Raw genomic sequence first — 18131 nt, forward strand, 5'->3', positions numbered from 1 at the left:
TTCATTTAGTAGATCATGTCCTCATTTGTTATAGTCTCATAATCATATTTGTCTCAATAGTCCATGCTTAGGTCTCATGTCATTTGTCCATATTTCACATGGTCATGTCATCAATACTCCTCATAAGGTCCGCATAGGTATACACAGAGAGCATTCTTATTCATATTAAAACTTATTTATTATTAACATTAATTTCATACTCATTTATTACTTTCAACAAAGAACAAAGTAGAATAAATAGAAAATCGAACAGAACAACGACACCTTCAACAAAAACAAAGTAGAGTAAATAGAAAATCAAACAGAACAACGGCACCTTCAACACAGAACAAAGTAAAATAAATAAAAAATCGGACAGAACAACGACACCTTCAACAAAGAATAAAGTAGAATAAATAGAAAATCGGACAGAACAACAGCACCTTCAACAAAAACAAAGTAGAGTAAATAGAAAATTAAACAGAACAACAGCAAAGGATTGGGGGCCAATCCGACAAACAACTATCCAACAATTATCCCCACACCCCTGAGCGAGGTTCTCACTTGTAGACCCCTAAAATTGTCCGGGTCGGAAATAAAGCTCAAAGACTCTCAAAGACCGAAGGAAAGTCAGCCGGAAGGACTCCTGGAAGACCCTAGGATGATTCTTTGTAGGTCTAGAAGTCTTAGAGTAGCTTAGAATAAGGGTGTGTGAGGATTGGAGCCCAATACACCCTCCCAGAGGTTCAGTACGGCCGTACTGAGCTATTTGAACTACAATACGGCCATACTGAAACCAATACGGCCGTATTGAAGTTTTTGAACTTCAATACGGCCGTATTGAATTCAATACGGCCGTACTGTAGTTCAAAAACCCAGTACGGGCCGTATTGACCTCCCAGGCCGTATTGCGCCTCAATCCTATAAATAGGACGTCATTTGCACGTCATTCCACACTTTTTCCACACTTCTGGACCCTCGTGCTGAGTATTCTTGGGTTTTTGAGTTATTCTCTGCCCTAGAAGTCTCTCCGAGAGCCAATCCGATGAAGTTCTTGAGTCATGAGCCATTAGCTTGAGACTCGAACAAGTCGAAGGGAAATCTCTTTGATTTCCATAGTAAAAATTATCTTTAGGGAAAGGAGCGAGCGGACGTGTAGTGGGAAGGAGCGCCAAAAAGCCTCCTAAACTTCGTTTTGAATATATAAAAGCCCGCTTCGAAGGTTTCTTTCCAAATCCCTTCTTTTACCGCTTTTATTTATTGCTTTTTGATTGTTGCATTGCATGTTTAGAGTTTTCATCATGTAAATATTTTACTCATAATCGTTTCTAATAAATAGGGGTAATTTAGTAACTTTACACTATTATTTATGAAATAATCCGTCATAGGGAACCCGAAAGGGGCGTTGTGGGGTGCTAACACCTTCCTCGCACGTAACCGACTCCCTTACCCAACTCTGGTTGTAATGGCCAAAGTTGATTTGTAAAAATCAATTGCCTTATATCTTTTTCCAATGTTTTGAGTAAAACATTGGTGGCGACTCCAAGAACCCCTTCTTTTAGCGAAAACCACTAATCCATGGAGGGTCCCGCTTGGGATTAACATGGATTGGTGAGAGCCATTTAAACAAAATTGTTAGCTCGATGAGGTCTCAGTTTGAGAATAAGTCGTTCTAACAATCCATCATTTTTTCAAAACTTAAAAAGAGTCCGACCATCGTCGCGAATGCCAATGTCCGTTTCGGCGGGTGGCGACATCACTCCCCCCCTTACCTGGATAAGGAGGAGCTGGAACTTGGGCAGGGCCTCCTCCTCTGGATTATCTATTTCTTCCCTCTCTTTCTTTCTTTCTTTCTTTCTCTCTCTCTCTCTCTCTCTCTCCTCTTTCTCTCTCTAAGATTTCACCTTCTCACTCAGTATATAATTTTTCACCCCTCAGCCTCCTATTTATAGGCAAACTGATGTACCTGGAACGGCCCGTATTGAATTCGGAACGGCCCGTTCCGGATCCTTCAAACATGGGCAAATTTTTCAGCTGGAACGGCCCGTTCCAAAATCGAAACGGCCCGTTTCCAAAAAAGCAGAACGGCCTGTTCTGAAACCAGAACGGCCCGTTCTCAAATCTCAGCAGAACAGCCCGTTCTCCCTCCGGAACGGCCCGTTCCAATTTTGGAACGACCCGTTCCGGAACTCAAAATACCCCTATAACTTTATTAAAATTACGAAAATGCCATTAAAATAATAATAATAAAAATTTAGGTGTTACAATTCTCCCCTCCTTTTAGAAATTTCGTCCCCGAAATTTACCTGAAAATAGAAATGGATAAGCTTCTCGCATCTTGCTTTCTAATTCCCATGTAGCACTTTCTTCAATATTTCCTCCCCAAACGACCTTAACCAAAGGGATTTCCTTTCCTCTTAGTTGTTTCACTCTCGTGTCATCAATCCTTAAAGGAACCGTTTCATAAGTAAGATTATCCTTCAACTGAATGTTGTCAGACTCAATGATATGGGAAGGATCATGGACATACTTTCTGAGTTGGGAAACATGAAAGACACTATGGAGATTTGAAAGAGATGGAGGCAAAGCAATTTGATAGGCCACTTCACCGATTCTTTTAAGAATTTGATAAGGACCAATGAAACGTGGAGTAAGCTTACGGGATTTCAGTGTTCTGCCTACTCCTGTCCAAGGAGTGACTTTAAGGAATACATGATCAGCTTCTTTAAACTCAAGGTCTTTTCTTCTCTTGTCATTATAACTCTTTTGCCTACTCTGGGTTGCTCTCATCTTCTCTTGGATCATCTTAACCTGTTCAGTAGTTTGTTGAACTATCTCAGTGTAGACCCCTAAAATTGTCCGGGTCGAAAATAAGACTCGAAGACTCTCAAAGACCGAAGGAAAGTCAGCCGGAAGGACTCCTGGAAGACCCTAGGATGATTATTCGTAGGTTTAGAAGTCTTAGAGTAGCTTAAAATAAAGATGTGGGAGGATTGAAGCTCAATACGGCCTCCTAGAAGTTCAGTACGGCCGTACTGAACAATTTGAACTACAATACGGCCGTACTGAAACCAATACGGCCATACTGAAGTTTTTGAACTTCAGTACGGCCGTACTCAAACCAATACGGCCGTACTGAAGTTTTTAAAACTTCAGTACGGCCGTACTGAATTCAATACGGCCGTACTGTAGTTCAAATCTTCAGTACGGGACGTATTGATGTCAGAGGCCGTACTGCGCCTCACTCCTATATATAGGACGTCATTTGGACGTCATTCCACACTTTTTGACACTTCTTGGACTCTCTTCTTGAGTATTCTAGAGTTTTTGAGCAGTGTTCTGCCCTAGGAATCTCTCCGAGAGCCGATCCGACGAAGTTCTTGAGTTCTGAGCATTTTGCTTGAGGATTCGAACTAGTCGAAGGGAAATCTTTCTGATTTCCATAGTAAAAATTAATTTTTAGGGAAGGAGCGAGCAAGCGTGTAGTGGGAAGGAGTGCCAAAAAGCCTCCTATTATTTGAATATATAAAAGCACGCTTCAAAGGTTTCTTCTTCAAAATCCTTCCTTTTACTACTTTCTGATTGTTGCATCGCATGTTTAAATTATTCATCATGTAGATATCTTGTTCATAGTCGTTTATAATAAATAGGGATAATTTAGTAATTTTACACTGTTATTCATAAAATAATCCGTCATAGGGAACTCGAAAGGGGCGTTGTGGGGTGCTAACACCTTCCTCGCACGTAACCGACTCCCTTACCCGACTCTGGTTGTAATGGCCAAAGTTGATTTATAAAATCAATTGCCTTATCCCTTTTTCCAATGTTTTGAGTAAAACATTGGTGGCGACTCCAAGAACCCTTCTTTTTGCGAAAACCACTAATCCATGGAGGGTCCCGCTTGGGATTAACATGGATTGGTGAATCATTTAATAAAATTGTTAGTTCGATGAGGTCTCAGTTTGAGAATAAGTCGTTCTAACAATCCATCATTTTTCAAAATTTAAAAAGAGTCCAACCATCGTCGCGAATGCCAAGGTCCGTTTCGGCGGGTGGCGACAGATGGCGACTCCACTGGGGAAGCCTCGAGAGTCAGTCCCATTTAGTGATGGATTATTTCTAAAATAATAGTTTAAAATTACTTCGTTACCCCTCACTTGTATGATAACATGTTTTACCTATTTGGCTTCAATAACTGTTGGATGTTTAAATTTTTGCAATTGTTTGAAATATAAACTGCACACAAACCTTTGCACACAACAGTTCCCTCTATACCCGGGGGCATGAGTGGAAAGCCATAGGGAGTGGATGCTAGTACGGCCGGTTGTCGAATGGGTCTATAGGTGCCCGTAGACCGTTGTCGGAAAACATCACTAAAGGTGATAACCATGAACTCAAGTCCGACAGTGCGTTGGAACTTTCCATCGACTTACGACGAGAGGAATTGGGTCCCTATAATGGGGGCACCTTGGGGGCCTCAGACCAGTGAGAACAGTTAGAACCTCCTTGAATATGCACTTTTCTGCAGGATACCCCTACCTCGTGATTCGCTCGTGACTGTTCGTGGATGAGTGAATTGTTTGTGCATTGTTTATGTGACATTGTTTGAGCATACATTGCATTCTTTAAACATACAACATTCTTTTTTTTTAGAATAAAATAAATAGGAATAAGAATCTTCCATTACATGGTGTTAACATCTACCTTCATCACATTCATATAGGTAGTTTCCATTTTCACCCAAAAAAAATATATACAAAAAAAAAAACAAAATACCCAAAGAAAAATAAAGAAAAATGATATTTATCCAAAACCAAGCGATATCATGCATCATCTTAGGAACATCCCGAAAACATGATAATGCTTAGTTGAATAAACACAATGCATGCATATTCAAAAGCAACAAATGGGCTGAATATTAAAAAAAAATTTTGGACCCAAGGAACATCAAAAAGAAATTGACGTGAACAATAGTATCAAAAAAAAAAAAAAAAAATATTGGACCAAAAAGGACTTGTTGCTAGACTTGTAGACTTGGACCCTTTACCTAAGCATTTGGAGTTGGACTTGTGACATTTTTGGACCATTTTTGAGACCTTAATATTGGCTGGACCGAATCTTCTAAAAGACTTAATCAAGTGAGCATAAACACTAATCTATTCTAGTGCCTTTCTAGGTTTAATCTTTTGTGTGCTTCCTTCTTTTGATTGAGTCTTAATTTTTAGTTTGTCTTTCTTTGGCCTCTTTTGTTTTATCTCCATCAATTCTCTTTGAGTTTAGCCTTCTTAATTGTTCCTTTTCAGTTTTATCTTTTTGGACTCTTGCTCTTGGGTTGGTTTCACTTTACTTGTAGGTGAAGAACGTCTCTAGCAAACTATCACACCCTTTGGTGGATTTGAGTGGAGGAGTGAACCGAATCCAAGCCTAGCCTTTGGAGGGATTTCACTACACTAAAAGGAGTGATCAAACACTTGGAGAGGACTAACAAGTTTGTTTTTTTGTGAAGGAACCCAAGTGGAGGAGTTTGAAGACTTAGATTTGTGTTTCCATACTTTTGCTTAATTTTTTTCTTCTTTTCGGCCTAGTGTGTTTGGGCCTTAGTTTCTTTCTTTTTTTGGTTTGTAATTTGGCCATTCTTAAACCTCTTCATTTTGGTTTAGCTTCGTGTAGTTTGAAGGTGATTTGAAAACCTTCACCTAGGACCTCGACTAGAATATGTTTTAAGTGCTTTTCTTTTGCATGCTTTATAGTTTTTGGTAGTATAATTGTTAGGACCCTTATCTTTGCTCCAATTTACGTTTAGAAGGCCTTTGCCTACTAGGGGTAACGTGCACACACACACTTTACTTTTGTGCCAAATTGTTTTTGTAAGAAAAGTAGAAAAGGCTTAGTGATTTTTACTTGATAGGGCTTGGTTATTCTTTGTAGTCCACCTCCCCTTGAAAGTTCACTTTGTACACTTAGGTCTTTTCCTACCAATCTTGCATCTTGAAAACCTTTTTGTGAAAACCCTTTTATCACTCATTCTTTGAGAAAACCTTTTTCAAACCTTTTTTTGAAAACAACTTTGTGAAAACCCTTATGATCAAAGATGAGTGATCATTCTAGTGTGCATGGTCATAACTCTTGTAGTACTAGGTCTAGTGTTAGGGATGAGCTTAGGCAACTCAAAGAGTACCTAAGAAAAAAAGAAGAGGAAAATATAAAAAGAGAGGAAGAGTTGAGAATAAAAGAAAAAGAGTTTGAAAAAAATAATGAAGAAATAAAAAGGTTGCTTGAAAGACTAGTTGTGGGAGGAGAGGCTAGTGGTTCAAAACCAAGAGTCACTTCTCCTCAACTCTCAAGAGGAAAGGGGCATATGTATGCAAGTGTTCATGAGGAGGAAGGGCATCACCCCCAACCTCTAAGTGATACCTTCATTAGTAGCCATCACAATGATGGTTACTATCAAAGACCCCCAAGGCATCATAGACATAGGGAGTCTTCCAATAGGGAACCTAACATCACTCTTCCCCCATTTCATGGCAAAGATAATGTTGAAAGTTATTTAGATTGGGAAATGAAAGTTGAACAACTATTTTCTTGCCATGGAGAGAGTGAAGAGAGAAAGGTTTCTTTGGCAACCCTTAGCTTCCAAGGGCATGCCATGTATTGGTGGACCTCCTTAGAAAAAGAAAGAAGAATAAATCATGAGCCTCCAATTCAATATTGGAATGAGCTCCGTAGTGCCTTGAGAAGGAGGCATATTCCTCCATACTATGACCAAGAGCTTATGGATAAGCTTCAACGATTGAAACAAGGGTCATCTAGTGTGGAAGAATATAGGCAATCTATGGAGTTGCTCATGATGAGGGCTGGGATTAGGGAGGAAGAGAGGACCACAATCTCAAGATTTCAAAGTGGATTAAACCTTGAAATAAGAGACAAAGTTGAACTTTTACCTTATAGGGATTTAAATGAGCTTGTTCAACTTTGTTCTAGAGTGGAACACCAACTTAAAAGAAAAACTTTTAGAAAAGACTCCACTTTCTCTTATTCCAAGAATTTCAAGAAGGAGGGCCCCTCTTCCACACCTTCCCCTAATGACAAAAGCAAAGAAAAAGAAAGACCTTCTCTTAAGGCACCTTCTAAGGACACTAAAACAAGTGACATCAAGTGCTTCAAGTGTCTTGGCCGTGGGCACATTGCTTCACAATGTCCCACCAAGAAAACCATGATTTTAAGGGGCCAAGATCACTATAGTAGCCTTGATGAAGCTACTTCCTCATCTTCAAGTGATGAAGAAGAAGTTTTAGCATCCGAGGAAGAGACTTACCCATGTGAAGGAGACTTATTAATGGTAAGAAGGCTCCTTGGTAATCAATCTAGTGACTTAGATCAATCCCAAAGAGAGAACTTGTTTCACACAAGATGCAAAGTTTTAGACAACACTTGTTCTCTCATTGTGGATAGTGGATCTAGCTGTAATTGTTGTAGTACTAGATTGGTTAACAAGTTAGCCTTGACTACTCTACCTCATCCTAAACCTTACAAATTGCAATGGATCAATGAGGAAGGAGGAATTGTAGTTGACCAACAAGTAAATATTCCTATCTCCATTGGCAAGTATAAAGATGAAATTTTATGTGATATAGTGCCATTGGATGCTAGCCATATTTTACTTGGGAGGCCTTGGCAATTTGATAGAAAAACCATGCATGATGGCCTCACTAATAAGATAAGTTTTCATCACCTAGGTAAGAAAATTGTTTTGTGTCCTCTATCACCTTCTCAAGTGAATGAAGACCAAATAAAAATGAAAGCCAAGAGAGAAGAAGAAGAGAAAACAAAAAAAAAAACAAAAACAAAAGAAAAATCCTTCTTTGAATGAAGAAAGGGAAGAGAAGGTATCAAGCTTAGAGGCTAGTGTCTCCTCTAAGGAAGTTGCACACAAAAGTCATTTGTCCCTCAAAAATGATATCAAGAAAACTCTTTTGTGTGAACAACCTTTATACCTTCTCTACTTCAAAGAGACACTTGCTGCCACTAGTCATGAGCTTGAGTCTCTACCTCATGAGGTTCAAAAACTTTTAAGGGAGTTTGATGACCTATTTCCTCAAGAAGTCCCAAGTGGGCTTCCCCCTTTAAGAGGAATAGAGCATCAAATAGACCTCATACCGGGTTCTAGTCTTCCTAATAGGCCCGCCTATAGGACTAACCCTCAAGAAACCAAAGAGATAGAAGCTCAAGTTGATGACTTGTTGAAGAAGGGTTGGGTTCAAAAGAGCCTTAGCCCTTGTGCCGTCCCCGTTCTCTTGGTGCCTAAGAAAGATGGCAAATGGAGGATGTGCACTGATTGTAGAGCCATCAATAACATAACAATAAAATATAGGCACCCAATCCCTAGGCTAGATGATATGTTAGATGAATTACATGGGGCCGTCATCTTTTCCAAAATTGACCTTAAAAGTGGTTATCACCAAATTCGAATCAAAGAAGGTGATGAATGGAAAACCACTTTTAAGACCAAATTTGGTTTATATGAGTGGTTAGTGATGCCTTTTGGCCTCACTAATGCCCCTAGTACTTTCATGCGCCTAATGAATCATATTCTTAGGGATTGCATAGGAAAATTTGTGGTTGTCTACTTTGATGACATCCTTGTGTATAGTAAGACCTTAGATGAACATCTTGGACATCTAAGGCAAGTCCTAATAATTCTTAGAGTCAACCACCTCTATGCCAACCTTGAAAAATGTACTTTTTGTCAAGAGCAAGTTAAATTTTTGGGCTTCATTGTTGGCAAAGAGGGAGTACAAGTTGACTCCGAGAAAATAAAGGCTATCCAAGAATGGCCCACCTCAAAAAGTGTGGGAGAAGTTAGAAGTTTTCATGGCTTAGCTAGCTTCTATAGAAGGTTTGTAAAAGACTTCTCCACACTTGCATCCCCTCTTAACGAGCTTGTTAAGAAGGATGTGCCCTTCCTTTGGGGTGAAACCCAAGAAAAAGCATTCAAAACCCTAAAAGAGAAACTCACCAATGCACCCATTCTAGCTCTACCAAATTTTGATCAAACCTTTGAGCTCGAATGTGATGCATCCGGTTTGGGCATAGGTGCTGTGTTACTTCAAGGAGGTCACCCCATTGCTTACTTTAGTGAAAAACTTCATGGGGCCACCTTGAATTATCCCACCTATGACAAGGAACTTTATGCCCTCATAAGAGCTCTCCAAGTTTGGGAGCACTCTTGGTGACTAAAGAATTTGTTATTCACACCGACCATGAGTCACTCAAGTATCTTAGAGGGCAAGGGAAGTTGAATAAAAGGCATGCAAAGTGGGTGGAATATCTTGAACAATTCCCCTACATCATCAAATATAAGAAAGGAAAGAGAAATGTGGTAGTCGATGCTCTTTCAAGGAGGCACACCTTGCTCTCCACCTTAGGAACACAAATACTTGGCTTTGATGATGTAAAGGAATTGTATGAGCTTGATTTAGACTTCCAAACCACTTATGCCAAATGTCTCCAAAAGCCTTTTGATGGATTTTATCTTCTTGAGGGGTATCTTTTTAGAATGGGCAAACTTTGCATACCCCAAGGATCCATTAGAAAACTTTTGGTCAAAGAGAGTCATGAAGGAGGTCTCATGGGCCATTTTGGTGTTGATAAAACCCTAAGTTTCTTAAAAGCTCAATTTTATTGGTGATGAGTCAATATTTTCCCCTATTTTCTTAACTTTCTGTACTTATTTTAATCTCTGATTTGCGCTTAATTGTTGATTATATGCACTGTTTTCCATTTGGGCTTTAATTGGACCGGTAATTCACATTTTAACTAATTTGAATTTTCTGGATCTAATTATTCCATATTTTTATTTTCAGGGCAGTTTAATAATTAATTGAGCTTGGAATTAATTTTTGGACTTCAAGAGGAGCTGCCATGTCATCTTCCACGTCATCTGCCATGTCATGCTGCACCATTTTCCACCTCAACATTCATTTTTAGTTTTTAGGCTATTTTATTGTTATTGGGTCAGACATGTAATTGTTTTGGGGCCCAATCTCATTTTTAAGTCATTTTAGGTTTAGGCTAGGGCTGACTTGGCAGCCACTAGAGGAGGGGTCTGATGTGACCACGTGAACAGTGTCTCCTTCATATTTTTGGGCAGACGTTTTGCTCTCTGGTAGCCTAGCTTCACGTTTTGTTCTCCTGGAGCTGCCATTTTTCGTTTTACTCTCTTCTTCTCCTCTTATATGCATTTTGTATCTGAACTGAACCTTTACATTTGAAATACAGATTGTCATTTTCGTTTCCTTCTCTGCCTTGCATTTTCGTTTTCTGTTTTCATTTTAATATGGAAGGCTAAAAAACCCCTGGGTTGGGTTCTTGTTATGGATTGTAATCTCTCTTTGAGGTTGGGTATGTTTGTATGTCTCTGTTCTGCTTGTTCTTCTCCATTTAACCTCTCTGTCCATGCTTAATAGGCTGTGCTCCAAGCCACAGTTGCTTAATCTGTGAAGAGGTTGATGTTGTATACGTTTGCTTAATTCGTGTAGGGAAATCTTGAGTTAATCTTCGCTTAGTTGGTTAACTCGGATGGAACAAGGATTAAGTGGTTAATAGAGTAATGTTTGAGAACCAGGGATAAAAGAGTTACAATCCGAACAAGGAGCCAATCCATTTTTACTTGTTGTTTTATTTCGTTTTATTGTGTTACGAACTGAAAACCTGAAAACAAACCCCCTTACTGTGTGTTTAAGCCTTTAACAGTAAACGACGGTCCTTGGGAGACGACCTAGGAGTCACTTCCTAGTACTACATTTAATTGTATTTATTTGACCGGATACGGCTCCGATCAATTGGCCACACATGAGAATAGATGTCCAAAGGCATTGCTCCAAGTGCATTACTTGTTTGAAAGCTAAATCAAGAGTAATGCCTCATGGACTCTATACCCCCCTTCCTATAGCTAGCTCCCCTTGGGTAGATATTAGCATGGACTTTGTGCTTGGTCTTCCAAGGACTCAAAGGGGATTTGACTCCATCTTTGTGGTAGTGGACCGTTTTAGCAAAATGGCTCATTTTATTCCATGCCACAAAGTGGATGATGCTAGCTATATAGCTAAACTTTTCTTTAGGGAAGTGGTCCGTTTGCATGGTCTACCCAAGACAATTGTGTCCGATAGGGATGCTAAGTTCCTTAGTCACTTTTGGAAAGTTTTATGGGAAAAACTAGGAACTAAGCTCCTCTATTCTACTACTTGTCATCCTCAAACCGATGGACAAACCGAAGTAGTAAATAGATCCCTATCCACCTTGTTAAGGGTACTCCTAAAAGGAAATAAGAAAACTTGGGATGATTGTCTCCCCCACTTAGAATTTGCATACAATAGAGTAGTCCATAAGACTACTAATCTTTCCCCCTTTGAAGTTGTCTATGGCTTTAATCCAATCACTCCTCTTGATCTTTTACCCCTCCCTAATACCCCTTCCTTGCTTCACAAAGAAGGAGTATCTAGGGCGGATTTCATTAAGAAATATCATGAAAAGATCAAGAGTCAAATTGAACAAAAAACTCAAAAATATGCCAAATACAACAACAAAGGAAGAAAGAAAATCACTTTTGAAGTTGGGGATTGGGTTTGGCTTCATTTGAGGAAGGATAGATTTCCCACTCAAAGGATGTCTAAACTAAACCCTAGGGGAGATGGACCATTCCAAGTCCTTCATAAAATAAATGACAATGCATATAAATTAGACCTTCCTTCTGATTATGGCACTAGCTCATCTTTTAATGTTTGTGATCTCACACCATTTTTAGGAGCTGAGGATATGAATGAGGAATCTAATCTGAGGACAGATGCTTCTCAAGAAGGAGGGGATGATGGAGGACCATCCTTGAAGACACATGTGGGCCCCATCACTAGGTCCATGGCTAGGAGAGTTGAAGAGGAGGAGGGAGTTCACACACCAAGGGACACTCTCCTCATGATCATAGAGTATTAGTGCTCTCCTAAGCCTCATTAATTTAGGATTTATTTTTATTTTTTCATTTTTACCCTTGTATTTTGGGGTATTTTAGTCATAGGATTTATTTCTTTGTATTTCCCATTTTACCCTTGTATTATGGGGTGCTTTAGGTGATTAGGTTTTTTAATTTGGGCTAGGGTATCACATTAGGAGGTGACGCCTATTTTTGGTGAGCATTGGACCTATTTTTGGTGTTAGAAAGGCTTAGGCCCAAGTGGAGGGCAAAGGTTGCATGGACTTATCATGCACCTAGAAATAGCCAATCTAACCCCTTAGATTCCATCCTTGGCCACCAAGTAGCATCTAGGGTTCATTTGGCATTTCATTTGGAGTGCATTTGCCTTGTGAATTTTGGCCATGCATTGCTCCAAATGCAACCCTAGATGCCTCCCCTCCTATAAATACCCAACACCCCACCACTTGTAAATACTTTGGATTATATGATATTGAGTGAGCCTTTTGAGCCTCAAAATCCCATCCTTAATCACTGTCGCCACCCGCCGAAACGGACATTGGCATTCGCGACGATGGTTGGACTCTTTTTTTTAGTTTTGAAAAATGATGGATTGTTAGAACGACTTATTCTCAAACTGAGACCTCATCGCACTAACAATTTTGTTAAATGATTCTCACCAATCCGTGTTAATCCCAAACGGGACCCTCCATGGATTAGTGCTTTTCGCAAAAAGGGGTTCTTGGAGTCGCCACCAATGTTTTACTCAAAACATTGGAAAAAGACATAAGGCAATTGATTTTCGCAAATCAACTTTGGCCATTACAACCAGAGTTGGGTAAGGGAGTCGGTTACGTGTGGGGAAGGTGTTAGCACCCCACAACGCCCCTTTCGGGTTCCCTATGACGGATTATTTCATAAATAATAGCGTAAAATTACTAAACTACCCCTATTTATTAGAACGATTATAAGTAAACTATCTACATGATGAAAGCTTTAAACGTGCAATGCAACAATCAAAAAGCGATAAATGAAAGCGGTAAAAGAAAGGATTTGGAAAGAAACCTTCGAAGCGGGCTTTTATATATTCAAAAAGGAGTTAGGAGGCTTTTTGGCGCTCCTTCCCACTACACGTTCGGTCGCTCCTTTCCCTAAAAATAAATATTAACTATGGAAATCAAAGAGATTTCCCTTCGACTTGTTCGAGTCTCAAGCTAAAGGCTCGTGAACTCAAGAACTTAGTCGGATCAGCTCTCGGAGAGATTTCTAGGGCAGAGAATAGCTCAAAAACCCAAGAATACTCAGCCAGAGGGTGGAGAAATGCTCCAAATGTGTGGAAGGACGAGCCAATGACGTCCTATTTATAGGATTGAGGCGCAGTACGGCCTAAGGAGTCAATACGGCCCATACTGAGTTTTTGAACTACAGTACGGCCGTACTGAATTCAGTACGGCCGTATTGATTTCATTATGGCCGTATTGTAGTTCAAATGGCTCAGTACGGCCGTACTGAACCTCTAGGAGGGCGTATTGAGCTCCAATCCTCACACACCCTTATTCTAAGCTACTCTAAGACTTCTAGACCTACAAAGAATCATCCTAGGGTCTTCCAGGAGTCCTTCCGGCTGACTTTCCTTCGGTCTTCGAGAGTCTTTGAGTCTTATTTCCGACCCGGACAATTTTAGGGGTCTACAGTCACTAGCTAGTTTCGGCTAGCCTCCTCCTATCTCCACCCTTGGAGAATAGGAACCCTAGAGTGGCCTCCATTCACTTTTGGAGTGAGCCAACCTTGTGAGTACCAAACACCATCCCATAATCACTTCCGCCACCTTTCTCTCCTTACTCGCCTATCATCCTTTTCCCATCCTAAGTCACCCCTTTGTCTACCTTTGGTGAGCCTAAGATCAAGGGCAAGGTCTTCCCTTTCATACTCTACAACAACCATGGAAGGAGGAAGCCATCAGAGAGGCCCAACTTGCACTATTGGAAGAGGAAATTCGGCTATTAAAGGAGAAAGAAGAAAGATTACACAATAAGCACCAAAGTAGACATGGAAGTTCTCAATTCCATAGTTCATCCCTAGGGGAGTCCATGCATGATGATAGCCTAGCCTTAGGAGATCATTTCCAACAACCTCCTAGAAGAACCCATAGGACCCCCAAAGTTAGGGAATCTAGAGTAGATCTCCCTTATTTTCATGGAAAGGATGATGTGGAGGGTTACCTTGATTGGGAAATTAAGGTTGAACAAATCTTCACTTGCCATCAAGTGAGTGAAGAAAGAAAAGTGTCTCTTGCCACCTTAAGTTTCCAAGGCCACGCCATGTATTGGTGGACATCCCTTATTAGGGATAGGCGCCTCCATAATGACCCTCCAATTCAATATTGGAATGAGTTAAGGAGTGCTTTGAGGAGGAGACACATTCCCTCATATTACACTAGGGACCTTATCACTAAGCTCCAAAGACTCCATCAAAAAAACATGACTGTTGAGGAATATAGATAAACCATGGAGTTATATTTGATGAGGGCTGGAATTAGAGAAGAAGAGTCATGTGAGTTACTACTTCCTCATCTTCAAGTGAAGATGAAAAAGAAGCAAGTGAGGAAGAGTCATGTGAGGTCACTTACCCTTACAATGGGGAACTTCTTATGATGAGAAGGGTTCTCAATAACCAACCTAGTGATACACAATCCCAAAGAGAGAACATTTTTCACACAAGGTGTAACATTTCCAATAAAGCTTGTTCTCTAATTGTGGATAGTTGATCTTGGTGCAATTGTTGTAGCACTAGGATGGTTGAGAAGTTGGGATTAACTACCACACCCCATCCAAAACCTTATCAACTTCATTGGCTCAATGATGATGGGGATATGGTAGTTAACAAACAAGTGGAAGTAGAGTTTTCCATTGGGAACTATCAAGATAAAGTTACATGTGATGTAGTTTCCATGGAAGCTTGTCATATTTTGTTGGGAAGGCCATGGCAATTTGATAAACAAACACATCATGATGGACTAACTAACAAAATAAATTTCACTCATAAGGGTATGAAATTTGTACTTCATCCTCTAACACCTTCACAAGTGGTGGAAGATCAAGTGTAAATGAAGGCCAAATGTGATATAGAAAAAGAAGAGGAAAACAAAAAAAAGGGAAGGTAAAAAAAAACCCTAAAAAATAGGAATCAAGAGGATTCTAGAGAGATTAGTGTTCCCTCTCTAGAGATAGTTCAAGAAGAGAAATTTGAAACAAAAACTTTACAAAAAACATCTCTCTTACTTTAACCATCTTATATCCTCGTGTGTATAGGAACACTCACATGCACTGCCACAAAATCTTTGGAAAATTCTCTACCTCTTGAAATCCAAAATCTTTTGATTGAATTTGATGATGTATTCCCTAGTGAAGGCCCTATGGGACTTCCACCTTTTAGGGGAATAGAGCATCAAATAGATTTTGTGCCTAGGGCTAGTCTACCCAATAGACCAGCCTATAGGACAAACCCTCAAGAAATAAAAGAGATAGAGAAACAAGTACAAGATTTGTTAGATAAGGGTTGGATTCAAAAGAGTTTAAGCTCTTGTGTTGTGCCTGTTTTATTGGTGCCAAAAAAAGATGGAAAATGGAGGATGTGTTGTGACTGTAGGGCCATCAACAACATCACCATAAAATATAGGCACCCAATTCCTAGACTTGATGACATGCTTGATGAGTTGCATGGTCATCCATATTTTCAAAAATAGATCTTAAAAGTGGATGTCACCAAATTCAAATTAAGGAAGGTGATGAGTGGAAAACTGCTTTTAAGACTAAGTTTGGATTATATGAATGGTTAGTAATTCCATTTGGGCTTACTAATGCACCTAGCACATTCATGAGGCTGATGAATCATGTCCTTAGGGATTGCATTGGTAGATTTGTAGTTGTTTATTTTGATGACATCTTAATCTATAGCAAAAGTCTAAGTGATCATGTGGATCACCTAAGACAAGTCTTACTTGTGCTTAGAGACAATCACTTGTTTTCCAATGTAGACAAGTGCACTTTTTGTGTGGATAATGTTATCTTTTTAGGATTTGTGGTGAGTAAACAAGGGGTTCATGTGGACCCCGAGAAGATCAAAGCCATTCAAGAATGGCCTATTCCTACTAATGTGAGTGAAGTTAAGAGCTTCCATGGATTGGCAAGCTTTCACTAGTACACAATACACATTTTACGTCGATTATTTTAGGGGTTTTTACGTCAGAAAAATGTTCGGCGTAGAAGCGGGAGACGTAAATTTACATCGGGGCGCGAAAACCGACGTAAATTTACGTCGGACATGACAACGTCCGACGTAAAAAAGTCATAAAAAATTAAAAAAAAAAAGAAGAAAGATGAATGCAAGCAGAACGACCCGTTCTGCTTGATAGACCCAGCTCCAAATCCGGACTTGGTCACTTCCTTCTCCATCTTCAAAAACTGGAAATGCAGCACAAACATTATTACAAAAAAAACATCCCAGAAAACACAAACTTGAAAGAATATGCTACCTCATAGAAAAACAAGATAGTGAGATCCCCTAACCTCGAATATGTAAACTTCGTGGTTCCAAGCTGAATGAGAAGCACGGGGGAAGAAATCTAAGTTGTTGAAGAGGAAGAAGGAGAAGCTTGAAATGAATCCCTGAAAAGCAACTCTAAAGGAGAAGAGGAAGGCCCTACCACTTCAGCCTTTGCGCGCGGGAGGTGAATTTTTGAAATCTATAGCTACTGCGCGCACATGCACCTTCTTTTAATAAGACGCCGTGGGTTATTTACGTCGACCCTAATTGGGTCCGACATAAATTTTAATATCTACGTCGGACACAATGCGTAGCCAACGTAGATGTTAAAATTTACGTCAGACCCAGTTAGGACTGACGTAAATAATCTACCAAAATTACAATACATGCCACCGCGTTTTTATAACGTCGGTGGTGCCGTTTTCTGACGTCATTTAGGTGACGTAAAAGCCTCTTTTTGCACTAGTGTTTTATAGACGTTTTGTTCCTAACTTCTCTACATTAGCTTCACCTCTCAATGAGTTGGTGAAGAAGGATGTGGTCTTTCTTTGGAAAGAAAAACATAACTTAGCATTCCAAGAACTTAAGCAAAAACTCACTCAAGCACCTGTTGTAGCTCTCCCTGATTTTAGAAAAACCTTTGAGCTAGAATGTGATGCTTCAGGTCTTGGCATAGGAGCTGTGTTGTTACAAGGTGGCCACCCCATAGCTTATTTCAGTGAAAAACTTCATGGGGTTGCCTTGAACTACCCTACCTATGACAAGGAGTTGTATGCTTTAGTTCGAGCCCTTCAAACTTGGGAGCATTATCTTGTGACCAAGGAATTTATTATTCATAGTGATCATGAATCACTTAAATACTTGAAGGGTCAAGGTAAATTAAATAAGAGGCATGCAAAATGGGTTGAGTACCTTGAGCAATTTTCTTATGTCATCAAATACAAGAAAGGCTTTACAAATGTAGCAGCTGATGCTTTATCAAGAAGACATGTGTTGTTGAACATCCTAGGTTCTCAAATACTAGGGTTTGATGACATAAAGGAATTGTATGAGAAAGATCCTGATTTTGCTAATTTTAATCCTTATGTATTCAAAAGCCTTATCAAGGTTACTATATTTCCGAGGGGTTTCTTTTTAAAGAAAATAAACTTTGTATTCCCCAAGGATCTATTAGGAAACTCTTGGTAAAGGAGAGCCATGAGGGTGGGCTTATGGGGCATTTTGGGATTGAGAAGACTCTTTTACTCTTAAAAGAGAAATTCTTTTGGCCTCACATGAAAAGAGATGTTCAAAGGTTTTGCACTAGATGCATAGCTTGTCTTCAAGCTAAATTTACTACAAAACCTCATGGATTGTACACCCCCTGTCGCCACCCCGCCGAAACGGACATTGGCATTCGCGACGATGGTTGGACTCTTTTTTTAGTTTTGAAAAATGATGGATTGTTAGAACGACTTATTCTCAAACTGAGACCTCATCGAACTAACAATTTTGTTAAATGATTCTCACCAATCCGTGTTAATCCCAAACGGGACCCTCCATGGATTAGTGGTTTTCGCAAAAAGGGGTTCTTGGAGTCGCCACCAATGTTTTACTCAAAACATTGGAAAAAGACATAAGGCAATTGATTTTCGCAAATCAA

This window comes from Cajanus cajan, chromosome 11, assembly GCF_000230855.2.
Source record: "Cajanus cajan strain Asha chromosome 11, NIPB_CcT2T_4, whole genome shotgun sequence".
NCBI lineage: Eukaryota > Viridiplantae > Streptophyta > Magnoliopsida > Fabales > Fabaceae > Cajanus > Cajanus cajan.